This window comes from Sus scrofa, chromosome 15 (genome assembly GCF_000003025.6).
Source record: "Sus scrofa isolate TJ Tabasco breed Duroc chromosome 15, Sscrofa11.1, whole genome shotgun sequence".
Taxonomy (NCBI): Eukaryota; Metazoa; Chordata; class Mammalia; order Artiodactyla; family Suidae; genus Sus; species Sus scrofa.
The window spans coordinates 30,552,636-30,580,602 of record NC_010457.5 but is presented as its reverse complement, the minus strand read 5'-3'; the positions used below and the strand labels follow the sequence as shown (position 1 = coordinate 30,580,602).

At 49.6% G+C, this 27,967-nt stretch overlaps 1 protein-coding gene across 2 annotated transcripts in view; it reads left to right on the top strand.

Moving 5' to 3' along the window:
* The window catches only part of GLI2 (GLI family zinc finger 2), a 267,745-nt gene continuing 240,108 nt past the window's right edge, over positions 331-27,967 (top strand). The window contains exon 1 of one of the 2 annotated variants that reach the window (XM_021074615.1): positions 331-1,730. The gene's annotated coding sequence lies outside the window, so the exon portion shown is untranslated. 2 annotated transcript variants of the gene reach the window in all.

Genomic DNA, 27,967 nt, shown 5'->3' with positions numbered 1-27,967 from the left:
TTTTTTTTAAGGGCCGCACCCGTGTCATATGGAGGTTCCCAGGCTAGGGGTCCAATAGGAGCTGTTGCTGCCAGCCTATGCCAGAGCCACAGCAACGTCAGATCCGAGCCACTCCTGCTCAGGGCAACGCGGCCAGATCCTTAACCCACTGAGCGAGGCCAGGGATTGAACCTGCCACCTCATGGTTCCTAGTTGGATTCGTTTCCGCTGTGCCATGACAGGAACTCCCAGCCGTCTCACTTGTAAAATGAGGAAGGAGAAAACTTACGTGACAGAGGTTTGTAGTTTAAATAATAAAAGAAATACAACCTGTCACCAAGCACATAGTAGATGTAACAGGAATGTTAGAAAGAAAAATTTAAAACTTCCTTCAATGAGGCACTCTTTGGTGAAGGACCCTCGGCCCTAGAGAGGGTGGTGGCCCCCCATGACTTGAGGGACACTTTGGCCAGCTGACCCCTGTGCTTCCTCATGCCAGGCCGCTCAGTTCCGGGCTGCGGTGCGGCCTGAGGGCCCGAGGCTCGGCACCTAGTCTCCTTAAGCAAGTTCTTTCACACACACACCCATACACACTTTGGCCCGAAAATTCAACGAGGTTTTTTAAATTCCTTCTTCCTCTGTTGTTGTTGGGTTCTGATTACTTCCATCTGGTTGCGGCAGCTCGAGTGGAGTCTCTAAAAAACAAAACAAAACAAACAAAAAGCCTCCCTACCAAACACAAGGAACCAAACCTAAAAGGCAGCTTCGCTTCTCACCAGCACGCGCTCTGGGGGCGACTCTTGTGAGCCGCGGCGGGGGGCGCAGGCCAGACCCCCGGCACCTGCGCGCGCCACGGGCAGGAAGAGGTTCCGCGCAGAACCGGCCCCGCGGAGCTAGCCTCCCTCCCAGCCTGGCCTCCTGTCCCCCGCTTCCGCCCCGGCGCCGGCAGAAGCGGGTGCACTGGGAACAGCGACCCGGGCATCTCCCGGCGGAGGGGAAGAGGGAGGTGGAGAGGGCGGTGATTTCAGAGATTGAAAACAGAGCAGTCGCTGCGCCCCGGCTCGGAGCTCATCTGACTTGAGTTAGCGAACCTCCCCCCCCCCCAATCTCGGCGCCTTAAAAAAGTGTTGGGGACTGGCGCGTTCTTTCGTTCTTGGCTCGAACTTTCTTCTTCGTAGGTGTGCTTTTTCTTTTCGGTGCTGGGGTTGGGGGGGGAGTCCTCGGCTGCCCCTCCCCTCGGAGTCTCCCAGGTCCCCCACCCCCGGGCGGGGGCGCGCGGCGCGGGCGGGGGCGCGGCGCCGGGGTGTGCTAGGGCTTGTGCGCGCGGGGGCGCTGCGCCGTGCGGACTGCTAGCTGGACTGCGGGAGTGCCGAAGCTCGCCAGCCGAGGCAGCACGGCTCCGCGGACTTTTTTTCAAACTCCCATCAATGAGTCTTCGAGGAGGAGCGGGAGGCGGCGGCGGCGGCGGACTCGGAGGAAGGCGCGGAGGAACCGGAGGAGCGGGAGGAAGGAGCGCGGCGCGCCGGGGTCTTGGGGAGCTGCCCGGTCACCGGCGGTAGGGGCTGCCGGCCCCCGGCCGCCTCTGGATCCCCTCCCCTGCGTGGCCCGCCTCGCCCCGGCCGGACGGAGCCTCGGCACACGGCAGCCCGCGGCGGGACGCCACGCCAGCCAAGTTGGGATGGGGGCCCACAGCCACCGCCCGGCGCCCCGGAGGCCACCTGCGTGCTAGAGGCAAACTTTTGTCTCCCTCGGTAAAGTTGCATTGATCTTCTTTTGCTTGCTTTTCGTTGCGAAGTGCCCCCTACTCCGGCCGAACCCGGGCGGACTGGGATGCTGCGCCGTCTTGGAGGGTTCCTAGGCCGGGTACGCGCGCCACGGCACGGGGATCCGGGCACCGGGCTTGGGGCGGGGGGGTGGCCCTGGTCCCGTTTCTGGCCAAGCCGGGCGGGTACATAAGGGGAGTCCGGAGGCTAGGAACTCGTGGCCAGGGGATGATTTGCATCCCCCCTTCCCACCTGGGGGAAAGAGCCTTCCTCTTGGGGTGCGCAACTGATTCGGTCTCCCTACCTCCCGGTCTCCTCCGCGCCCGAGCCCGGGGCTGTTTTTTCGGGAGGTGAGAGTAGCACAGGAGGCTGCGAAGCTCGAAAAGATAGGCCGTGAGAGTATGTCTTCGGGGAGTGTGCAGCATGTGGAGGGGCTGCAGCCACAGTGAACTTCTAACTGCACTTCTCCGCGCTCTCTGTCCCGAACCCTGCCTTTCTTTCTTTCTCACTCCTTCCTCCTCCTCGTCAGGCCCTGTCGCCCCCTCCCCCTCGGTCAGGCTCCCTCCCGGCTTCTTTCCTCCTCCTCCCATGCCCTCCGCCCCGAGATCCGCTTGACTTCCCGGAGGGATCCGCATGTAATTCCCTCGCCCTGTCCTCGGGTACCCCCCCACCCCGCACTTCCATCCCCGCCCCCAACTCTTCGTCTTCCCCCCACCCCGCAATCTCTCAACGAGTATATTTGCTGAGGAATTTGAAAAATCCACTACTGCAACTTGATCTGTGTGTGATGGATGGGGAGAGGCGCGGAGAGAGTTGGGCGCCAATCCTATTAAGGGTTTAGAAAGGGGAGCGTTTTCCCCGGACGGGGGCGGGGAGGGGTGTTGAGAGGGGAGGAGGAAGGGAGCGTGGGCTTGTGTGTGTGAGTGTGAGCGCGCCCGCCGCGTCGGGGAGCTGGAAGTCCACCCAACTCGGCGCCTTTTCAGCCGGCAGTAATTGCTGTCATTTCCTAGGAAACCCGACTTTTACTGCGCGAGGAGCTGGGGACGAAGCCCGCGCGCTTCACCCCGGGTGACCGGCCGCTGCAGCGCTCACGGGCTCTGGGTCTCCCCCAGGGTGCCTCCCCTCCCCTCCCTTCCCTTTTGTATGATTTTTCTGTGGCTTTCAGAGTTGATCCCGGCTGGAAAACTATACCTTTCCCTTGAACCTGGTGTCCTGGTCCTGCGGGGTCTTTTCCGCGCTCCTCTGCGCTCCCGCCCAGACATCCCGCGCCGGGCTTTGCAGCCCGGTGGCCAAGGCCCAGTCCTGAGCCCCCGCCCCGCCGCCCTCGCCGGGCGTGTGAAGGTTTAATCCCGACAGCTTCAGATAAAGGGAGCAGTTGTAAAACGCTCATATGCTGTTTGCAGACGAGGCTCTGGGGGATGTTGGAGAATTTGAAAGTAAACGTTTCCCTCGCAAGCGGCATAAAATAGTGTTTAAACAAATATTGTATTGGCATGCTCAGGGGGCTGGGTGCCAAAAAGTAAAGTAAATAAACTGTGAGATCCAAAATATACAGCGGTGGAAAGCGGCGGAATAGGCGGGCTTGTTACAAGTCCCCCTGATGAGATCTGTTTGTTCTAGCCACCTCACCTACAGGCCCCCTCCCCGCCCATTTCCTCACCTGGGCTGGGAGCTTCCTTCCCTCCCCGGCTTCCCTGGGTGTGGAGGCCTCCGCCGGCCTGGGAGCAGCTGTGCAGTTGTTTCCACCTCCCCTTTTGCCCCTCTTTCTTTCTTCATCTTTCTTGCTTTCATTTTCCTAGACTTACTACCGTTTCTCCCCTTAGGCCGATTACAGGAAATTGTGGAGATCTTCTCCCCTCAGATTTAAGATCCACCCCAACCGGGATGTATGGAGAGTTGTCACTTGTCTGAGAGTTTCTCAGTTAATTCTATTTTGTGATATTCAGAGTGGCTTGCATTTCCCCTCCGCCTTGAGAAATATGCTCATTTCATGAGGCTGGTTAGTGATTCTAGAGGGATTTAAAATAGAATGGCAAGAAGGCTCCCATTGGAGGGGGGGACCCCCGGCCCTGGATGTAGCCCTCAGGTTTCCAGGTTGTCCCTCAATTTGGCATCTGAGTGACGGAGCAGCCTGTTTTCAAAGTCAGTAGGTGAAAAGGGGAATGGGAGGGAGAAAAACCACCCAAACCAGGGCCAGGATCCCTAAGGAAAAAGGTGAGAGGATTGCTGGGGATATGGTTTCTCCTCCGTGGGCAGGTTTGGAGGGGAATTTGCCCAGGGATCAGGGTCCTTCAGCACAGCCTCCCAGGCTGCTCACACACCCACACTGGCCGTGGAGGGGGCTCTTGGCTTGTCCCACCTTGAGATGTCGGGGGCGGGGGGGTGGTGGAGATTTGGAGAGGCCCTTCTGGTCCTGTGGCCTTAGAAAGGAGGGCCTCCGTGTTCTCAGGGATGCTCCAGCCCATTGCGGGGAGAACACTGGATGGAGAAAATCCTGCCCGGTTGGATGAGGGGGCCACAGGGCTGCGGGTCAGGGACTTACTGCCGGCTGTGGGGGTTTCGAGGGCTGTGTACTGTAGCTGGCTTGTTTGCACTGCAGACTGAAAGATACACAAATACTTCATGCTTTTTGTACTCCCACAAGTGCCCTGTACACAGTGCAGCCCCTAGGGCTGGATTAGCAAAGCAGGGGGATTCAGCGGGCAGGCAGACAAAATTGAAAATTTGCCTGATAAACACCCTTCTTCCAGCTGGGCCTCCTCCTGCTCCCCGGGGAGGGGCCAGGGGACCTTCACCCCCACCAGTGCCAGCAAGTCCCTTTAAAGGGGACTGGGAGGTTGTCGTGTGCTCTTTGAAAGGCTGTGTGACCCCCTACACACCCAGCTGGCTTGTTAAAGCTCAAAACCTGAGCCCTTGTGTACCATAGGGGTAGGGCAGCCAGCCTTTTCCTGGGGAAAGTGTGTGTTCAACTGGGCTTTCTTTTTATCTGTGTGACGCTGCCTCTTGCTGGTGACGCTGGCTTGGGGAAGGTGGAGCCACCTGCCCTGCTTCTGTAGGATGTTTCTACCTGTGCCAGGGCTGGATTTCTGATGCTCGGGGGCGGCCAGGCCAGGTGGCCCTCACAGTGGACAGCTGCAGCTGTTCCCGCTGTGCCCTTTGAAAAGGAACCCTGGGGGTGGGGGGAAGCTGGTTTCCCCCTTTCTTTTCAGTAAGTGTCAGAGGCGCAGACAAACGAAACACGTGAAGAATGCCAAAGAGAGAAACTGTATTCTCTGATTCCAGAAAATTCAGAGGCCGAATAGGTGATTGTACCAGCCGCCAGAATCCACAGCAATTTCAGTGATCCAGGCTCACTTTGCTTCTCCAGAAGGCGGGAAGGGAGGCTGCAGTGTAATTATGGCCTCGGGCCTGTTTAAAAGACCACTTGGGGAAGAGGTCACAGACAACTTTGTCATTCAGCAGTGTCTTCTGGTCAAGATCAACAGCTTCGTGGGTCTTTTTTTTTTTGTCTTTTATCTTTTTACGGCCCCACTCGCAGCATATGGAGGTTCCCAGGCTAGGGGTCTAATCGGAGCTGTAGCTGCTGGCCTACGCTAGAGCCACAGCAACGGAGATGTGAGCCATGTCTGTGACCTACACCACAGCTTGCAGCAACACCGGATCCTTAACCCACTGAACGAGGCCAGGGATCAAACCTGCAACCTCATGGTTCCTCGTCAGATTCATTTCTGCTGCGCCACGACGGGAACTCCTCGTGGGTCTTAAATACTTGACACCAGAATCAATACTATTTATTCCAAAATGTACTTGGGTGTTTGTTCATTTTGCTGTGGACTGAAAAGGATTAAAAAAAAAAATCATTGATGGTTGTTTTTAGATTTTGGAGGTGACAAAAACATCCTCAACCTACAAAACTATGTTGAAAGTGTTGGGAAAAGGTACTAATGATACTTTTTGCCTTTTTAGTATCTTATTTCCCCCCAATTCCTTCATCTACCTAAGAAGCATACTTAGTATGGTCCTGTTTCTATTATGATTCTGGCTTCTTAAAAACATGCGTATGGGGGAAAAGAACTCACTTAAGACGTGACCAAAGATTCATATTAAACTGTTTTTGAGATATGGGGATTAAATGGAATAAGTTAAGGTGGTTTTGTGTGTGCATGTATGCTGTTTAAAAGAAAAAAAAAAAAGTTGCGGGAAGTGTATTTTAACGTGAGTGCCCGGTTTCATGCATTAGCATAAGAAAAAAGTTTTAATGCATTTCCTATTGTCTTGAATGAAGAGTTTCAGCAAAGGGAAGGAAAGCCGCAAAGGGGTGATGGTCCAGGGAGATTCTTCGGCCCGGGCTTGTCATCTGCCGCTGGAATCTGTGACCGGATATCACGTTGATCTCACTTTTCCATTCTCTGCTCTTTTTCACACGTTCACTTTTGTCAGGGTTTATTGATGATGTTTTCTTCTCTGCCAATCTGTGGAAAATTTAATGAACCAAAAACAGCAGTGAAATAAAGGGGACTTTTTATTCATTAGCAAGGGATTGATTTCCCTCTTCGGCCGAGGGCCCCTGGCCTCTGGCAAGGGAGGGAGCTGGGGGGGGGGAGGCGGGGCCCCGCCTGGTGCGGAGGCGGGGCCTCCGCAGCCCTGCGCCCTCCCTGCTGACCAACACCCGCTCAGCCCCGGACTCCCATCACCACTGAACATTAAAACCTCCCTCGTGATGGCTGTTCTGGGCCTGCCTCAGTCTACCGGGCTGCAGACCCCAGCCTCGCCCTCCAGGATCCGGGTTCCTCCAGGATCGTGGCTGGGCGCGCCCAGGGCGGGTGAAAGTGGGGGGTATTAGGATTCCCTCCCTCCTTCCAAACCTTTTGAGCTCCTGGGCCTTCCCGGGGACACAGTCTCGCCCTTCCTCCAGCCCCAGCTCTCAGACCTGTCATTAAGCAAAGCCCCTGGTGTGATTACACTTTGCTGACTCGGCCGGGTTTGGAGCTGCTTCCTTCCATGAAACAGGGTGAACTTTAGCTCTTTGCAGAAGCCTCCTAGGCCGCCCTTGGTCCGATTGATTCCATTGCATGGGTTTGTCTGTCCTCCCCGCCCCCCGCATCTCCCTTCTCCGCTCTCTTTGTCTCCTCTCCTTCTATCTTTCTTTTCCCCCTTTCTTCTCTCCCGCCCCCTCTGTGTCCCTCCCCTCCCTGCCTTGGTCTCTTCTTTCTCTCCTCCCTCTCGTCTCTTCTTTCTTTTCCTCCCTCTCCTTTCCCCCCTCCCAGCTCCTCTTTCCTTCTGCATCTTTTTAGTTCGACCTCCCACCCCTTTCCACAGTCTCCCCGCCCCCCTCCCGCTTTCTGCCCCGCGGAGAAAGCTGGTCCCGAGGCCTCCGGGAGGCGGCGTGCCCTGGCCTAGGGGACCGTGCGCGCGTCCGGGGGGCATTTCGCGCCCCGCGCGCGCCCGCCGGGCTGCGTCCCTCCCACCTGCTCGCCTGCCGGGTTTTCTGCGCCCGAACAATGGCCACATTGTCCCGGCCGCGCACCGGCCGCCTCCGGCGAGTGGCGGCAGGCTGGACCCTGCTCGTGGCGGGTCGGGAAGAAAGCCAGCGGGCCAGATCCACATCGGCCCGCGCCGCTGCCTTTGTCGCTGGGTGGGAGACCTGAGCGCGCGCGGGAGCCTGCGCCCACCTGGGGAAGGCGCTTCTCCGTAAGGTGTCCTCCCTGCCCTCGGCCACTGGACCTCCCTCTCTCTTCCCATTGGCTTGCCCTCCCCCATTCTCTTTCGGTTACAGTTGGCAGAGTGAATCGAGAGCATTCCACTAGAGCCAGGAGAAGAGGGGCTGCGTAACCAAACTTTTGGTGGCGGTAGAAACTTTTCCAGTAAGACCTCTGCGAGAATGGCTCTGGCCAGGAAGGTGTTCTTTAGCCCTGACCCTCCTCTCGCTCCCCAACCTAGGCAGGCAAGGAAGTGTGGTCTCTCAGAATAGATTCCTCCTCCCCCCCATTCGTCTTGACCTGTAGGGATTCTAGACCTCTTAGCGCTCAGAAAAAGAAGGATCTTTGAATGCTTAGGATGTTAAAAGAGCATCAGTCCCCGGGTCCTAGCAGACGCTTAGCAGTGCTCCTTTGTGTGGTGGACAATGCAATAAGTCAGCCCGACTTTTGAGCCGCATGTATAAGGAACTGTAAGGGCCGCTCAAGTACACTTGTGCTAAGTTGAATTGATTGAAATTTAATAGCAGTTAGTGGCGATGAATGGTAATGATTTTGCAGCGTATCTTTGGCATACTTGACATTAATAACCGGAGTGTGTGTGTACCCACACCAAGAGCCTGCCACACACGTGAGCCAGTAGCATTATTCATTTTCTGACACGCCAGCCTCCTCCCTCTCCTCAAATCCTTTTCCTTCTCACCATAATTCAGTTGTTCAGATGATTTTTTTTAAAAAGAAGGGAAGAGAAAAATCTTTCTCCATTGAGCACGTTCGTCATGTCACCATAATTTTGAGCTCATGATTTTTTTTCGATTCCTACATAAATCAGCTTCTAATATACAGAATGTGATGAATTTGTTTTAGCTGCCGTCATGAATTAATGTTATGCAAATCGAAGCTTCGCAGGTGAAATGATTTACTTAATAATTTCAACTTCTAATATTTAAAATCATTCATTATGTTGGGAATTAAAAAAAAAAAACAAACCCTAAAACAAGTCCATATTTTTAAACCTGTGTTGGGGAGATTAGTATGCAAGTATTTGCAGTGTAGGTGGACCTTGATGGTCAGAAAATAGCTCTTAATTTGTTGATTCTTTCTTGGAGAATCTGTAGTTCACCAAGCTGTGGCTTATGAAGCAAGGAGTGGAAGTCTTTCTTAGCAAGTGCCACCTGGGGGAGGACACAAAGGCATTTAAATAACTCCGACATGACCATCACCGTAATAGAGCCTTTGAGACTGATCATGCTCTGCTTTGGGACCTAAGAAGGGCTTCACTTTTGAACTGGAGCATGAATCTAACTGAGCCAGGTGGAGAAGGGGGAGGGTGGCGACTTGGATGCTCCCTGCCCTCATCTTTGTCATTTGCTGGTTAAGAAAATCTTAAGAGTGAGTCATTAATTCCTGCCTACAGAGGTGGCGGTGGTCTAGAAAGTTTGGCAGAGGGCCTCCTCTACCCCCCACCAAAATGCTGGGAAGACTTTCTTATGTGCATCATCTTTTTAGGATGTTTTCTTCTGGAGAAAGTGAAGGAAGAGAGTAAAAGTGATGGGTAAGTGCCCTATGATGTGTCATGAGCCTGAACTCTTGGGGTTTCCCTCAGGAAGAGTGAGACCCATCACTCGAGAGCTGGGTGACCATGTGACAGTCGCTTGGTCTCTCTGTGGAAAGGGGGACTTGGCAAATGTGACCTCTTAGATCCTCTGGCTTTAAAATCCCGGGCGCTAGCACACCCTGCTTCTTGCAGCCCCCTCTAAGAATGATTCAGGGAGCTCCCTGGTGACTCAGCAGGTTAAGGATTGGGTGTTGTTGCTGCTGTGGCATGGGTTCCATCCCTGGCCCCGGAATTTCCACATGCTGCTGTGGCAAAAAAACAAACAAACAAACAAAAAAACAACAAAACCAAACCAAACGGCTGGCAGGCAAGGTTGGGGTGACCGGGGTCTGGAGAAAGTGTGGGGTCTCTGTTTGCTTTTGCTTCTGGGGAGAGTGTAGTGAGCCTCTGAGTCTCTTCCAACTGAGGCTCTTCCAAGGAAAACCACTCCCCCGCACCCCCGTCAGTCTGTCACTCTGCCTAGTCAGCTGTAGTTCTCAGGTCACTTCCGAGAAGTGGTTACAGAGTAAATGGGGATGGGGTAGACTCAGGGACATTGGTGGAGGCAGGGGGAGCACTTTGTCTGCCGTGGCCTTTTCAGACTTTCCTGAAAACTGACACATAAATATGCTGACAATAAGGGTAGAGTTTTGACTTGACTTCTCCAAAAATTGAGGTCATCAAAATGGGATGATAGGTTGAAGGGACATCACTCAGCCGTTCCTGCAGGCACTGGTGGGTTGAGCAGTTGTGAGATGTTGTGTGTCTGGGCAGTGACAGTGTATTTAAGGCCGGCGTTCGCTGTCTCTGGAGATTAAGGTGAGGGGACATCTCTGATGCTCAGTGGCTGTGTCGATTAGGTAGGGAAGGAGGGAATCAGAGTCAGCTGTTTCTCATCGGTGAACTGTCATGGGTGCTGATGGGAGGATGGAGCAGGATGGCAGGGATGGCTTCATCTTTAGGGAGTTCCCCTTGGGGCTCAACAGAAACAAATCTGACTAGCCTCTGACTAGCATCCATGAGGACGCAGGTTTGATCCCTGGTCTTGCTCAGTGGATTAAGGATCTGACCTTGCCGTGAGCTGTGGTGTAGGTTGCAGATTTGGCTCGATCTGGCATTGCTGTGGCTGTGGTATAGGCCAGCAACTGCAACTCCGATTCAACTCCTAGCCTGGGAACTTCCATATGCCACGGGTGCAGCCCTAAAAAAAAAAAAAAAAAATTAGACAGATGTCTTCATCTTTAGAAGATGCAGCACATGTAGTTTGTTACTTAGACATGTGATATAGTGTGTCAGGTTGCTCTTCCTGTTGAGTGCCAGTGTGGTGTGCATGATATGTCTGTTTATGCTGATGGACATATATATCCTTAAGTCTTTTTGTTTTAGCGCCGCTCCTTGGGCATATGGAATTTCCCAGGCTAAGGGTCGAATCAGAGCTGCAGCTGCTGGTCTGCGCCACAGCCATAGCAACGCCAGATCCAGGCTGCATTTGTGACCTACACCGCAGCTCACAGCAATGCCAGATCCTTAACTCACTGAGCAAGGCCCAGGATCGAACCTTCATCCTCACGGATACTAATCGGATTCATTACTGCTGAGCCACAACAGGCACTCACTCTAAGTCTTTTGATTACCAGTACTCTTTATGAATTCAGATGTTTTCTTCTGCTAAAATGCACTTAAACAAAAAAGAGAAATAGTGTAAGAGAATGAAGTCACAACCGGACTTGAGTTCTAGAGTCAAATCTGAGAAGGCCCCCAGATCTTTAAGTGTGGTTCTTGGGCTTGCTTCCTGCTTGGGGTTCAAGTGGAAAGCTTTTTAAAGATGCAGATTCTCAGGCCCCCAGGGAAAACCTACGGAATGCAAATTTCTGAGATCTGCATTTTATCAAGGATTTTTAGGGTGGGGTAATGGGGATTTAGTGATTTCTTCCTGTAATGGCCCTCACTTCCTCTGTGATTTTTGCATTAACAAAGGGATAGCATTTGCCTCTGTAAGGCTGGGTAGATAACTCAGGGTTTAGACTTTACAGATGTGGGACTGGAGCTTGGGGCATACAGACTACGGGAGAATTGAGCTGCTTGTGCCCCAGAATATCACAGAGAAGTGGGCTCTCTCTCTGAGACTGGCAGGTGGCCTTGGCAGTTACCTGTTTTGCTGTGAAAGGTAGCCTTCAGGCCCCAGGAGAAGCCAGAGATCAGTGAGCTTATTAAATCAGCAGCTTAGTTTCTGTGCCACGGGTTCTGGCCTGAGGGTTCCTTGGATGGTTCATTTTTTTCCTGGATAAGAAACTACCTGTGAGAGGTCCCTTGTGGCTCAGTGGGTTAGGGATCCAGCGTTGTCACTGCAGCAGCTGGGGTTGCTGCTGTGGTGTGGATTTGATCTCTGGCCTGGGAACTTCTGTAAGCAGTGGGTATGGCTCAAACAAACAAACAAACAAACAAACAAACGAAGAAGCTACCTGTGCATCATGATGGCTGCCTCTTGGGTCCCGTTTCATGTTGCAGTTTGAGGAGGTCTTTGGGAAGTGCGACCCCCCCACCCCCGAGGTTTGATGGAAGGGTCCCCTGTGGGTGTCTTTATGGTTCCCTGAGAGGGGCAGGTAGGAGATACAGACTGGCGGGGGTGTGAGTAGCTGGTGGGGCTGTCATGCCTCCCACACTGCGGTGGCTTCAGGCCTGGAGCTGGAAGGAGCCTGCTGTGCGGACTATGGGCTGGTGGAGCGGGCCTGCCTCTCCTCTGCCCAGGTTGCCCAGCTGAGGTAAGCTGATGTGGCTGCTGTGGTCCTCAGTGCTGGCTGGCACCCTGCTCCCAGCCCCTGCTCCCTGCTCCCTAGCCTTGGCATCCGTGTTCTTCAGGAATGTCCTGTCTCCACTCTGATTGAGTCTCCTTTGGGGTGAGGAAGCAAGAAAGATCCTGAAAGACATCTCTGATGTGTTCGGGGCGACTGGGACATCAGGGTGACCGCGGTTTCTCACCCGGCAGTGCAAGTCCTGACAGCTCCCTTCCAGGTGTGTTTGAGTAAATGAGGTTCAGACTGGGAGCCTGGTGTGGTTCTCACACAAGGTCAGAGTCCCAGGAATGGTGGCATTTCCTGTCACTGAGGTCCAGCTGGCCTGAGAGACGTGGGCTCTTAGATGCCTCCTGGCTCTCATGGCCTAAGCCAGGTTTGGGGAGTTTTTTTTTGACTGCACCTATGGTATATAGAAGTTTCGGAGCTAGGGGTCAAATGGGAGCTGCAGCTGGGGGTCTATACCACAGCAACGCAGGATCTGAGCTGTGTCTGCGACTTACGCTGCAGCTTGTGGCAACGCCAGCAACCCACTGAGAGAGGCCAGGAATTGAGCCCACATCCTCATGGATACTAGTCAGGTTCTTAACCCACTGAGCCACAGTGGGAACTCCTGGCAGCAGAGGGGGGGCTCTGATTTGTAGCTTCCTACCCCTCAGACTGTTGGCTCTGTATTTCAAGTACACAGGGGCAAGGACTTCAGGTGGGCTTGGAGAAAGAAAACTTCTGTACACTTGAACCTGGGTCTTGTGGCTGCACCCCCCAGCCCCCTGCAGTTGGTTCTGATGGTGGCCATTTGGGGGGATTGGGCCGATGGGGAGGTGCAGGCTTCTGAGCTCAGTTCCTCAGCTTGGTCTAGACTCCCAAGGGCAGATGGAGGGCACACTGCCCGCTGACGCCCTGGCACTGGGAGCCCCATGAGAAGTGGGCTCAGGGCTGGTGTCATTTCCATCTCCTTCGACTCTTTGGTGGTCCAACACCCCAGTGCCGCATCCAGCTCTAGATCCAGACTTCAGTTCCAGGATCCTCAGGCCCCTAGCGCCCAGCCCAGCCATTTTACCAAGAACAGCTCTTGTGTGGGCTCCTCCATTGACACCCCTCTTCCCGCCTTCCAGGGGCTCACCCTGAGCAGATGATCAGGGGTGGGCAGGAAAGATGGAGGTGCCATCAGGCTCCTTGGAAATCATCTTGGAAGCCTTGGTTTGCTGGGCCTGAGGGTCTTGACTGACAGCCCTCCCCATGCTGTCAGTCCCATTCATGTTTGTAATGATGTCAGCAGGGAGAAGCCAAGAGCAGCGCCCAGCCCAGATCTGGCTGCCTCTGAGCACCGTGTGTCCCCTTCCAGCTACCTGGCCACCTGCTTGGCCAGGCAGACAGAGTGGAGTGGCAAGTGGAACAGCACTGCCCAGCCCAGCTTACCCCGAGGGAACTTCACGTTTCTCCAGTAACCCAGGCCCTCTTTTTTCTGCTTCTGTTTCCTTGAATTTTGTTTTCTTTAGGTTTGAGCATCCTTCTCTTTGTTTGACTTGGGGCCCTGTTCAGTGTCTGGACTTTGGTTTAGCACCTGGGGATTCCAGCAGAGCCTTCTCCTTAGATGTAAAAATATTAATGACAACAACAAAATATTTTCCCCACAAGATCTTAAAACTAAGATGTACTGTTTTGATAGAAAACTTGTAAAATAGGGAACAGCACAAATTGTTAAATTTCCTTTCAGTCTCTTTCTGTTTTATTTACATGGGATAATTCTTTTTTGCTCTGTATTTTTACAAAATTGAAGTTACATTATAACTTAATTGTAACAGTGGATTCACTGTAACATGATATGAACATTTCACATTATTAATGCATATTTTTATTGATGTGATTTTTATTGGCTATCTAATATTCCTTTATCTTCTCAATCATATTTTACTTTACTCTCTTATTACATTGTTGGCCATTTAGATTTTTTCTATTTGTGTTATTACAGATAACACTGGGTGGACATCTTTGTGCGTAAATGTTTACCTGACGTTTTAATCATTTCCTTAGAATATTTTTTTTTTTTTTTTTGCTTTTTGGGGCCACACCTGCGGCATATGGAGGTTCCCAGGCTAGGGATCCATTTGGAGCTACAGCTGCTGGTCTATGCCACAGCCACAGCAATGCCGGATCGGAGCTGTGTCTGCGACCTGTACCACAGCTCAGGGCAACGCCGTATCCTTAACCCACTGAGAGAGGCCAGGAATCGAACCCACAACCTCATGGTTACTAGTCAGATTTATTTCCACTGCACCATGATGGGAACTCTGGAGAATAACTTGGCCAAAGTATTTGGACAGGTGTTTTTGAGGTTCTTGGTAGACCCTAGTGGATTTCCAGTAGTATTTCCCTAGCTTTTGGGGAGAGATTGGAAATGTTAGTTAGCTTGAGGTTTTCAGAACAGTGATGTAACAAATTGATATAAAGCAGTTAATTGAGTGCCTTCTGCCTACCCAGACATGGCCTCATTTTGCGGAGGGGTGACCTGAGTCTCAGAGGCATTGGCTCTCTCCATGGTTCCCTGGGCAATGTGTGGCAGAGCCCTGAGCAGAGGCAGATGCGCTGATGCCCAAACCAGGACCCTCTCCCAGAGCTGGCTTCTGAGTACTGTCCTCATCCGCCCCTTGCAAAGGCTACAGCACTGTTAATCAACCAGGGCCGTTTGTTCCACAGGCATCTGTCACTGCCTGGAGACATTTGTGGTTGTCACAGCTGGGGTGTTGCTCCTGGCATCTAGTGGGTAGAGGACAGGAATGCTGTTTTGCGTACTGCAATGCACAGAGCAGCCTCCAGGATGAAGGATTATCCAGCCGCAAATGTATGGATGCTGCAATTGAAAGATCCTGGGTGGAGGTTACTGGCAAGGCCTGCTGGAGGGACCCCACCCCCGCCACACTCCCCGACACAGCAGGACTCTGCCTCCCAGGCTTGGGGCAGGCAGCAGTGCCCTTTTCACACCTCACTCTCTCTCTGGGTTGGAAATCTTAAACCTTCTTTTCTGTGTTCGGAATTTAAACAGTGTGGCAGTTGCCATCAAGAGGAATTCCTTGTGTGATCCATCAGCCAATCACCTAGCACTTACTGGGCCATCTGCTGTGTGCTGGGCACCTAGTAAGCTTGCTGTCGTGAGCTCACACCTTGCTAACTTCGTTAAGAGCTGGTGGCCTTTGAAATCCCGGCAGGTTTCTCCAGCGGGCATCTTCCTCCTGTATCCTCCACGCGTGAGGCAAGGAGCCTACTTTAAGAAAGTCAGTAGTTGGCCGAGGTGACCTCAAAGGGCAGTTACCCAGGAATGCTGCCCGAAACTGTTGTCTTCCTGGCCCCAGGCTAAGTTTCCTACTTAACAGTGAATTTTGTACCAAGCGCTTGCTGGCTGGTCAGGGATGGTAGAGTCCCACGTCAGAATAATGCAAAGCCCTGGGGTGGGGCCTTTGGCAGTGGGTCATTTATTTAACCAAACAGTTGTGCCTGAATAAGTCCCATAAGGCTTCCTCTAGGAGAGGAACAGAACAGGGTCCCAGGATGAGGGCCTTACCCATGGTTGGGGGGTGGGTGGGCAAGAGTGGAGGAGAGGGAAGGGCTGTCCAGGAAGAGGAACTCGGGTGGATGGTGGACAGAGGGTGGCATTTCTGGAACTTCCAGGAGGTTCACTGTTCCTTGGAGGATGACGCTTAAGGAGGGGGTCCAGCAGGATACAGAGGGGCCCTTTGTGAGAACTGGGGTGCACTGAGGAGGTGGCTTTGTGATCTCAAGGATGGTTCCACCAACTTACTGTCCCCTGTGGGTTATCTTCATTCAGGACGTGAGATAGAAACATGCAAGTTCTTTCTGGGACTGGAACATTTGGGATCTGATGTGCAGCAAAGGGGTGATCCCGTTTGCCTTGTCGTCTTCCTCCCTCTGGGTTGTGGCTAACTTCATTTCTCAAGCTTTTTTTTCTGCCAGGTAGGCCAGGCACAACTGTAGAAAAGAGGGAATTCCCAGCAAATATGCACATACTTATCATCCCACCAACCCTTGCCCATCTGAAGGTAAGGGGTATGGTGTTTGCCTCCCACCTATTCTTGACCTGACCTGCCCCCATCAGGGTCACCTCTTGGGCTTGTTGGAGGTGATGATGGGTGGAAAAGAGATGAGAAGATGAACCTGGTTCTTAGAATACCCTCCACTATGATCCTCAGGAACACTTTCAGTGCTTTAAAGGTAGTGGTTGCCATGCATCCCACCATCCGTCCGTCACTATCCATCATCCTATCCATCCATCCATCCATCATCCCATCCAACATCTGTCTACCCATCCAGCATCCATCTACCCATTCATCCATTATCCATCATCTGTTCATCCATCTCTCCATTTATCATACATCTATTCATCCATTTATCCATTGATCTATCTGTCTTTTTCCCATCATCCATCTATCCTTTATCCATTCATCCATCCTGTCTTCATTTGTCCATCCATGCATCTATCATCTTCCATCCACCCATCTGTCCACCCATCCATCCGCTATCCATCATCTGTTCACCCATGCATGCATGCATGCATCCATGTATCTGTTTATCATACATCTATTGATCCATTCGTCTGTCCATCTTCTACCCATCATCCATCCATCCTTTATCCATCCATGCATCCATCCATCCATCCACTGGCTACAGGAATTTTAAAGGCCTTTGCTGTTGGTCCTTGGCATACCCTTCCTTTCCTATCCACGAGGCCAGTGACTCAAAGGTTCAACCGTTACCTCCTCCATGGAATCATCCCTGTCTCAGACCTAGGCCTCCACTTGGCCCTGGGGTTTCCTTTGCTTATAACACTCATTATACTGTCTTGCCACTGTCTTTTTATTTGTGCATCTTAGTGTTTGCTGATAAATGAATTCTAGGCAATTCTTCAATGGGAGAAAATGGCATTTGTTCAGTTTCCTTTGACAACTCTGTAAAGAAATATGAGCCAACCAAGCAGTCTCTAGACTGGCCTCCTTGATTTGAGAGAGCAAGAGCAATTGTTTATAAAACGATTCGTTTGTAACATGGCAGAGTTGTATTTTTTTATAATCTAAGCATGCGTTATAGTTCATTTGGGCCCCACACATAATCTCCGTGTACAGTATTTTTTTAACCACTTTGAGGGGTTTTTAGGTGGGAGACAGGATGTTTTAGTGGATAAGGAAGGTGTTGGAAATGTGAGTTAACCAGGGTTTCAGTCTGGCTTTGGGAGACCTCAGACAAGCCATTGTCCTTCTCCAAGCCTCTCCTAGCTTATTCCTTGTCCATCAAATGAAGCCATTGGGATCGATCATTTCAAGCAACCTTTAAGCCATGACATTCTGTGCCTGGGATCACAGTTATTTACTTTAACCATTAGTGAGGGTTGCATTTGGGGTTTTTAGACTTACTGATGGTCACATCACTGATCTGCTTGAATAAGGAGGCAGCCCTTGGCCTTGGCATTCCCAAACAGCATGATAGTCTCAGCTGGAAGTGCCTTCGAGACCATGCACTGTTTGGGCACCGCCATTCAGGTCGTGCTAGGATAACAACCCCATGCAGTAGGAATCATCATTTGCATTTTATAGTTGCTGTGGAGACTTTCTGTCTCCCCTTCCCCCCCCTTCCCGCCCCGCCCCGCCGCTGCACCTGTGACATGTGGCAGTTCCTAGGCCAGGGATCAAATCTGAGCTGGAGCTCCTGGATCCTTAACCCACTGTGCCACAGCAGGAACTCCTGAGGCTTTCTGGTTTTATTGGAGTTGTCCAAGGAGTCAGGGTCAGATTCCAGTCCACAGGGGGCTCTGCCATGTCCTCTGAGGGGAGGGCAGGGCAGGGCAGGGCTCAGCCTTTGTTTCCGCAGATACCCTGTCTGTCTCGGGGGCTGGTCCCTGGCAGCTTTGACAGATGGGAGTATGTGCGGTCCTGTCGTCCATTCCCACCTGCCTCCTGCATCTCAAGCACAGAGGTGGTCCGCTCTGCGGAGCCCAGCTCTGAGGGAGGACAGTGGGCATCTTCCCTGGGCTGTTTTTTCCCCAGAGAATACCTCCTTTGGGGGCCCATGCGGGCCCCCACATTCCACACGACTCAGCTTGGCATCTATTGGGTGCCCTGGGCAGCATTCCCAAGGGGGACCATTGAGATGGGCGCGAGCAGCTCCAGCTGTGGCCCTTGGGAGGGAATGGGTCCCTCAGCCCTTAGTTGGAAGGTTCAGTGGAGCAGGAGGTTCAGATCAGGCACTAGAGACACTGCACATCTCAGCTCTGTGACCCATCTCCTGGGGGTATAATGAGGATAAAAGGGTTTGTATGTGTGTCATTTCCCTGGTACAGAGCATGAAAAAATATATATATTTAGGGCCACACCTGTGGCATATGGATGTTCCCAGGCTAGGGGTCTAATTGAAGCTACAGCTGCTAGCCTATGCCACAGCCACAGCAATGTGGCAACCTAGCCACGTCTGCAACCTACACCACAGCTCACAGCAATGCCGGATCCTTAGCCCACTGAGAGAGGCCAGGGATCGAACCCATCCTCACGGTTACTAGTTAGATCCGTTTCTGCTACGTCACAATGGAAACTCTGAAAATCTTTTTTTTTTTTTTTGTAAAAAAAACCAAACAACTGGGTTTACAATGTTGTGTTAGTTTCAGGTGTATAGATAGCCAAGTGATTCAGTTTTACATATTCATATTCTATTCTTTTTCAGATTCTTTTTCCTTATAGATTATTAAAAGATACTGAGTGGATTTCTCTATACTATATAGTAGGTCCTTGTTGGTGATTTGTTTTATAACTCCAAACTCCTTTTTTTTTTGGTCTTTTTGCCTTTTCTAGGGCCACTCCCGTGGCATATGGAGGTTCCCAGGATAGGGGTCTAATTGGAGCTGTAGCCGCCAGCCCACGCCACAGCCACAGCAGTGTGGGATCCAAGCTGTGTCTGCGACCTACACCACAGCTCACGGTAACTCCAGATCCTTAACCCACTGAGCAAGGCTGGGATTGAACCCGAAACCTCATGGTTCCTAGTTGGATTCGTTAACCGCTGAGCCACAACGGGAACTCCCCAAACTCCTAATTCATCCCTCCCCACCCTTTTCCCTTTGGCAACCACAAGTCTCTTCCCTTTGTCTGTGAGTCTGTTTCTGTTTTGCAAGTTCATTTGTATCATATTTTAGTTTCCACACATAAGTGATATCATATGTGTCTTTCTCTGTCTGATTTACTTCACTTAGTATGATAATCTTTAGGCCCACCCATGTTGCTACAAATGGCATTATTTCACTCTTTTTATGGCTGAGTAATATTCCACTGTATATATATGTGCCACATCTTCTTTATCCATTCCTCTGTGGATGGACATTTAGGTTGCTTTCCTGTCTTGGCTATGAAATCTTTTTTTTTTTTTTTTTTTTTTTGTCTTTTTAGGGCCACACCTGTTCATGTGGATGTTCCCAGGCTAGGGGTCGAATAGGAGCTACAGCTGCCAGCCTATGCCACAGCCGTGGCAATTCTAGATCTGAGCTGTGTTGGTGACCTATACCACAGCACACAGCAATGCCAGATCCTAAACCTACTGAGTGAGGCCAGGGATCGAACCCTCAACCTCATGGTTCCTAGTCAGATTCATTTCTGCTGTGCCAGGACGGGAACTCCTGAGATCTTGATTACTGAGAAGGCAGCTCAAGTGGATACCATGTATTTGACAGCTACATCATACGAGTGACTGATTTACAATCTAGTCAACCCAAATCCTCATTGTCATTTATATGTGCTGCTTGTTTAAACCATGGTCTCCAGCCTGCTCCATGCTCCGGCATATGGAGCACATTTTCTCTTATAAGACATCTTGGCAGGGGCAGAACCTAGGCATGTTTGAACCCTTGTCTCTGTTTGGGGGAGGGATCAGTTCATAAGCAGGAGAGTTTCTTAGAGGTGCCTGCTTGTGTCCTGTTGAAGCCCTATGAGGCTCCTGCTGGACCTGACCGTCAGTCCTCCTGAGGGTGATGACACAGCTCCACAAGTGTCCTGTCCCAGTCCTCCGGACGGGTCTTTGCAAAGTGGGGCTCTGGGCCAGATCCCTTCACAAGGCAGGTGGCTGTGCTCTTCAGCTGGTGGGTCTGCTAAAGAATGCAGGTAGTTGCTGGTCAGAGAAGAGACATGTGACTTCATGAGGCCTTTGACCATGTAGTTCCCATAGGGTAACCTGGGATGGCCACTCGGGAGTATTCTGCTGGACAGGACAGCTGCAGTGAGGTTCCCCTAGCCTAAAATTATCTTCTCCTCATTCTTACCCCAGCTTGGGGAGCTTGATTGCAATATTAAAACAATAGATTTGTTTTGGATTTATCAAAATTTTTGTTTTGTTTTTTGGTCTACGTATTTCTAGTCTTGGCTTTTCTGTTAATATCCTTAGCCTTTCTTGATATTTTACAGATTTGAGATTGTATGGCTGATAATTTTGCATCCTGTAATTTTCATCTGATACTTTTTGGAAGTATTCGTTGTACAGCTCTAAGTGGTTGTGGTTGATTGCTGTATTTTGGACACAGTTATTTTCTTTTTCACTATCATAAGAAACTCTTCTAAAAACACCTTTGTATGTAAGTGCTCGGGGTTCCCGTGGTGGCGCAGTGGAAACGAATCCAACTAGGAACCATGAGGTTTCAGGTTTGATCCCTGGCCTCACTCAGTGTTAAGGATCCAGCGTTACCTTGAGCTGTGGTGTAGGTCGCAGACTTGGCTCGGATCCTGCATTGCTGTGGTTGTGGCATAGGCTGGCAGCTGTAGCTCTGATTCGACCCCTAGCTTGGGAATGTCCATATGCCACGGGTGCGGCCCTAAAAAAGACAAAAGACCAAAAAAAAAATGTATATATATATGTGTGTGTATATATATATATATATATATGCTCTAAGTTTCTTGGTCTACTTAACTTTTTTAAATAAACAAAACAAAACAAAAATAGATCACTTGTAAACTTATTTTGAAGAAAGATGGAAAAGGAATGGCATTGAATTTACCCCCTGACCTAATATCCATGTTCTCTGTGTGGATGTTCTTATTGTCTTTTTATCTTTTTAGGGCTGTACCCACGGCATATGGAGGTTCCCAGGCTAGGGGTCTAATGGGAGCTGTAGCCGCCGGCCTACACCACAACCACAGCAACACAGGATCCAAGCCATGTCTGTGACCTACACCGCAGCTCACGGCAACGCGGGATCCTTAACCCTCTGAGCGAGGCCAGGGATTGAACCTGTGTCCTCAGGGATGCTAGTCCGGTTCATTAGCCACTGAGCCACGACAGGAACTCCTCTTTCAGACTTTCGCTACTTAGGTTTACTAGTGTTTTCTACACTTGAGGCATCGTCACATCACACGTGTTGTTCTGTCATCTAGTTTTTCACTTACCATCACATTCATGTGTATGTTTCCTACAGATGTAAATCTTTGACTCTAACTCATGACATTCTTTGGATAAATTTCTAGAGGTAGAGCTCCCGATCAAAGGGGAGGTCATGTTTCAGCTCTTCTCTCACATTTCCAGGTAAGTGGTTAAAAAGTGTAACTTCCCGGGGGAGGATATTTTTTTTTTCTGATACAAATCTAATAAAAATAAAATAGACATTATTCTGATTTAAACCTAATGCCAGTAAAAAAAAATTTTTTTTTCTGGTACAAACTTAATGCAAATAAAAGGGTTAAACATTTAGAGATGTATAGTGGAGTATGGAGGTCCCCCCCGCCAATCCTCTTCCCTAGAGAGAACCACTGATAATGGGTATACAAGTTTCCAGTATTTCTCAGTTGACATAGACCAATATTTTATTGTTATTATCATATATTTTTACACAAGTGGGATCGTATTGCTAATAGTGTTCAGCAACTTGCTTTCTTTGTGCTCACTGAACACTCTGCCTTGGTGTTATTTCCACATCTGTGCATTATAGATCAATCTCATTTTATTTTTCAGTAACCTTTAATTTTTTTTTTCTTTTTTTGGCCACCGTGGCCACTCTTCGGCATATGGAGTTCCCAGGGATCAGATCTGAGCCACAGTTTTGACCTGTATTTCAGCTGCGGCAGTACGAGATCCTTAACCCACTGTACTGTGCCAGGGATTGAACCTGTGTCCCAGTGCTCCAGAGACGCCACTGATCCCTTTGTGCCATAGCAGGAACTCTAAGTAACCTTTAACTTTTCTTTATACTCATCCATTACCGAATAGTCACATAGTCACATGGTTAATAATTTCAAGACATAAAGGTTTATATGTATGCATATGTAAAGTCTAGCTCTACTGTAGACCAGCCAGGCACATAGTTCTCCCAGGCCAATGAGTAATATTGGTTTTTGTGCATCTCCTTCCAGAAATAAGTTTTATGCAATTGCATAAATATCACTCATCTTTTTTTCACTTTTTATACCCAATCAAAGCATAGTATACAATCTGTATTGTGATCTGTCTTTTCTACTCATTAACCCAAGTGAGCACATAAAGAGGTTCCTCGTTCTTTTTTTTTTTGTTTTGTTTTTTAGGGCTGCACCTGTGGCATATGGACGTTCCCAGGTTAGGGGTCTACACCACAGCCACAGCAACACCAGATCTGAGCCGCATCTGTGACCTACACCACAGCTCACGGCAACACCGGATCCTTAACCTACTGAACAAGGCCAGGGATTGAACCTGTGTCCTCATGGATGCTAGTCAGATTTGTTTCCACTGAGCCATGACAGGAACTCCAAAAGCTTCCTTACTCTTTCGGTTAAAAGGTGTAGCTTTGGTTTTTTTTTTTGTTTTTTTGTTTTTTTTTTTTTTTTTAATCTAGTTCCTACTGATGGATATGTGCCACTGTAAATAAACAGTGTTACACTGAGTAACCTTATAATACATTGTTTCATATAAATGAGTGTATCTGTGTAGATAACTTCCTAGAAATGAGATTTTGGGGCATGGAGGTGGGAGTTTTTGTAATTTGGAGAGAGACTGCCAGATCACTTTCCGTGGAAGTCTACACTCCCACCAGCCACTAACAAGGGCGCCTCTTTCCCCATATCCGAGCCAACAGAGTGCTCTGATCAAACTTTCTCATCTTTGCTAATCTGATAGTTGAAAGGAAAACTACAGCTCAGTGGAGTTTTGTTTTTTTTTTTTAAGTGTAACATTTGATAAGTTTTGACTAATGTCTGCAAACCACAGTCAAGATAGTGACCGTATCCATCGGCCCCAGAAGTTTCCTTGTGAGTTACCATGTATACAGCAGCACAAAGTACGGACCAGAGTTTCTTATTGCTTTACAGGCAGACCTTGTTTTACTGTGCTTTGCCTTATTTGCTTTTTTTTAAACAAATTGAGGATTTGTGGCAACTCAACATTAGCCAAGTCTGTTGGTGCCATTTTTCTAGCAGCATTTGCTCACCTTGTGTCTCTGTGTCACAGTTTGGTAATTCTTGCAATATTTCAAACCTTTTCATTATGATTATATTAGTTATGATGGTCTGTGATCAGTGATCTTTGATATTACTACTGCAAAAAGATTATGACTTGCTCAAGGTTCAGGTGATGGTTAACAATTTTTAGCAATAAAGAACTTCTTATTTAAGGAATGTTTATTTTATTTTTTTTTTTAGACATAATGCCATTGCACACAGTAGACTGCAGTGCAGTGTGAACATGCACCGAGAAAACAGAAATTCGTGTTGAATTGCTTTATTTTGATATTCGCTTTATTGCCATGGTCTGGAACCAAACTCACAATATCTCCGTGCTCTACCTGTATTTATTTATTTGCAAATGGCCAATTGCTCCAGTACGATTTGTTGAAAAGATTACCCTTTCTGCACCCAGTTGCCTTTGCACCATTGTTTAAAAAAAAAACCAAACAAAACTGTTTCCCGTATATATGTGGGCCTGTTTCTATTTTGTTCCTTTGATCTATTTGTCTGTGTTGGCACCAAACCATACTTTTTGGGTTACTGAGCTTTGTAATAAATCTTGAAATCAGGCAGTGTTACCCTTCCAACTTTGTTCTTGTTTTTTTTTTTTTTTTTTTTTTTTATTGGTCTTTTTGTCTTTTTAGGGCTGCATCCGAGGCACATGGAAGTTCCCAGGCTAGAGGTCCAATCGGAGCTGTAGCCGCCACAGCAATGTGGAATCTGAGCCGAGTCTGCGACCTACACCACAGCTCACAGCAACGCGGATGCTTAACTAACTGAGCGAGGCCAGGGATTGAACTGGAGTTCTCATGGATACTAGTCAGGTTCCTTAACTGCTGAGCCATGATGGGAACACCTGTTCTTGTTTTTTAAAATTGTTTTGGCTATTATTTTAGATCCTTTGCCTTTTCATATGAGTCTCTCCAAAACCCCTGCTTTTCAGATTTTTGATTGAGAGTGTGATAAATGACCTTTGGAGAGAATTGACTTCTTAAGAATACTGAGTAATTTGACCTGCAAACAAAATGTGTCGCTTCACTTGCTTACGTCTTCTTTAAATTCTCTCAGCAGTGTTTTATAGTTTTTAGTGTACAGGTATTATGCATCTTTTCCAGATTTATCCTGAAATATTTTATGCAACTTGCAGCTGTTAGAAGTGGTATTTATTTTAAAATTTCAGTTGTCTAGTATTTGAAATATAAATGACCTGTGTGTATTGTTCTTGTCATGCTTTGCAGATTTTATCAGATTTTATATGTAAATGATCACATCATCTGAGAATAAAGACAGTTTTATTTCCTTCTTTACAATCTGAATGCCCTTTATTTAGTAATTTCACCTTATTTTACTGGCTGTGGGCCTTCCAGGGCAGTTATTTTTTTATTTTTATTTTTTTTTTGGACCTTTTTAGGGCTGCACCCACAGCATATGGAGGTTCCCAGGCTAGGGGTCTAATCGGAGCTGTAGCCACCAGCCTATGCCAGGGCTACAGCAACGCAGGATCCGAGCCGTGTCTGCAACCTATGCCACAGCTCATAGCAATGCCAGATCCTTAACCCGCTGATCGAGACCAGGGATTGAACCTGCAACCTCATGGTTCCTGGTCAGATTCGTTGACCACTGAGCCACCACGGGAACTCCCTTCTTGGGCAGTGTTGACTAGAGGTGGTGAGAACACACATCCTTCTCTTGTTCTTCATCTCTGGTGGGCTAATATAGTGAATCATATTGAATGACTTTCAAACCAGTTCTTTCAGTTTTTACTTCATGTATTTTGAAGCTCTGTTGTTAGGTGCAGTAATGTTTACGATTGTTTTCTCCTCTTGATGAATTCATTCCTTTGTTACAGTGAGTGGCTTTCTTGATCTCAGGTAGTCATCTTCTTTGCTCTGGCCGCTTTTAAGACTTTCTTTTCATTTGCAGTTTTCATCAAATTTGGAACATTCTTGGTCATTATTTATTCACATATTTCTTCTTTCCACTCTTCTCCATTTCTTCTTTGGGGACTTCAATTACAGGTATATGAGGCAGCTTGAAGTTGTCACATAGACCACATGCTCTTTTCTTTTGTAATTGTCTGCTTTTCATATTGATTAGTTTCTGTCACTGTTTCTTCAAGTTCGTGTATCTTTCTTTGTGTAGTGTCTAATATGCCACTAATCCTATCCAGTGTATTTGACATCCCTAGAAGTTTGATTGGGTCGTTTATATCTTTAGTGTCTCTGCCTAACTTTTTGAACATATAGAATACAGTTATAATAACTGTTCAAAGGCTCTTGTCTGCAAGTTCTAATGTCTGTGTGTGTGTTCAGTTTTGATTAATTATTTTTCTCATTATTGGTTCTATTTTCCTGGTTGTTTTTTGTTTTTCTCTTTTTACCATGGTATGTGGAAGTTCCCGAGCCAGGGGTTGAATCGTGGCTGCAACTGAGGCTTATGCCACAGACTTGGCAACACCAGATCCAAGCTGCATCTGCAACCTGTGTTGCAGCTTGTGGCAACCCTGGATCCTTTACCCACTGAATGAGCCCAGGGATTGACCCACATCCTCACAGAGGAAATGTGGGGTCCTTAACCTGCTGAGCTACAACAGGAACTCTGCATGCCTGGTTATTTCTGATGGATGCTAGATATTATAAATTTTATCTTGTTGGGAGTTGACTATTTTTGTTTTCCTATAAATATTTTTGAGCTTTCTCTGAGACATAGTTGATTTAAACTTGCTTTTAAGATTAGTTCTATGAGACCAGAGCCTAGGGCTAATTACCCCTTGCTTTTGGGACAAAATCCTTCTGAGTTCTCCACCTAGTGCCCTGCAGCTGTTGAAGTTCTCCAGCCTGCCTCGTGGGAACAGGCACTGGCCTTGTGTGTGCTGGGCACAGTCTCATCCTTTCGGCTGCTTCCCGGGCCCTGGGGACAAAACTGCATGTGCTGGCTGTGTTCTGTGATCATCCCAGGGGACCCCTGCCAGCCTCCGGGGTTGACTCTGCTCTCAGCACTCTCCTCTTGGCATTCTGCCACGTAGACTCTTGCTGCCCTAGTCTCGCTGAACTTGAGCTCCATCTCCTTAGGTCGGGGACTCCATCAGGTCTGCAGGGGTCCCCCTCCCTGCTCTGTAGCTGTAGGCATCCCACTGCTCACCGCCTAGTTTGTTCTCGTCTCTCAGGACCATTGTCCCTTTGTTGCTGCTGTTCAGTGTCTTGAAAACTGTGGTTTCAAAATAAATAAATAAGTACAAATAAATAAAATAAAATAAAATAAAATAAAAAGTGTTCCCTTCGTGGCACAGTGGAAACGAATCTGACTAGGAACCATGAGGTTGCAGGTTCGATCTCTGGCCTCGCTCAGTAGGTTAAGGATCCGGTGTTGCCATGAGCCATGGTGTAGGTCACAGACGCGGCTCGGATCTGGTGTTGCTGTGGCTCTGGTGTAGGCTGGCAGTTCTAGCTCCGATTTGACCCTTGCCTGGGAATCTCCATATGCTGTGGGTGCGGCCCTAAAAAGCAAAAAAAAAAAAAAAAAAAAAAAAGAAAGAAAAGAAAAAAAAACAACCGTGGTCTCTAATGTTTTGTCTGGTTTTTCGGTGGTTTCGGGTGGGACCCTACATCTAGTTCCTGTTATTCCATCTTGGCTGGAAGCAGAAAGCTCAATTTGTATTTTTGTCCCTCGGAGGACCTTTCCCGTTTTAAATGGTGTAGAGAATTCACAGTACAGATTTTCTGTACCCTGAATGTGCTCATGGCCTGACGGGAGGGTCTGGCCTGACCAGAGGGTGGCTGGGGAAGGGCCTGGGGCTGAGAGGAAGGCAAGGGCACCTCCCTAGTTATCCTGGCCCATCCCGCCTGGAGGGAGCGAGCCTACGAGAACATTTGTGTGGGCCGGAGGTTTGTGTTTCACTCCCAGCACCACACACAATCTCGGCAGCTCGTCCAAGGGCTGTGTGCACAGCTGAGCGTGGGAGCCGCGTCGGGGCAGAAAACCCCAGAGTGCTTGGGCTTTGCCAGCAGAGGCTCTGGTTCAAGATGTTGTCATGGGGAGAAGGGGAAAAACGGAAGTGGGAAGGGCCTGGTGTGAATCAAGCCTGGCTGGGAGGCCTGGCCACCCGCCCCCGCCCCCAGGCCTCCGGGCCGGGCTGCGGCTCCCCTGGCTCCCCCGGCTGGGTCTCGCCCTCCCCCGAGGAGGAGTGCTGATTCCATTGCCCTGGTGTTTAGCCTGGGCCTCTGGCCGGCCCGATTGCCCAGGAGTTGGGAGGCTGGGGCGAGGGCTCAAGGCGCAAACCCAGGGCTCCCTTGAACGTCTGAACTCCACCACTGCGATGGAAAATATCTGCTGGGCCTGCAGCCTTGGGAAGGGCGGCTGAAGGAGGCTGTAAATCACCAGCCGCCTCCGCCTTCCTTGGCCTGGGGAGAGGGCCGGGAGGCAGGCCCCGCAGAGCCCACCGTTCAAAGCTAGGCCAGGCCACCGGTGGCCACCCTGTAGTGCCAGAAACCCAGAGGGAGAGGCAGAGGGAGGCTCACGGGCCCTGAACCCTGCCACCCCAGGCCTGCTCGTGCAGAACGGGAAGCCAGGGTTGGGCAGTGACAGGGGCTTGTCCAGGGACACACAGTGTGAGCTGGGGTACCGCAGCCCCTTTCCCTCCTGGGGAGAAGGGGCCACAGTGACTAGGGGCTGGGCTCCTTCCAGGCCCTGA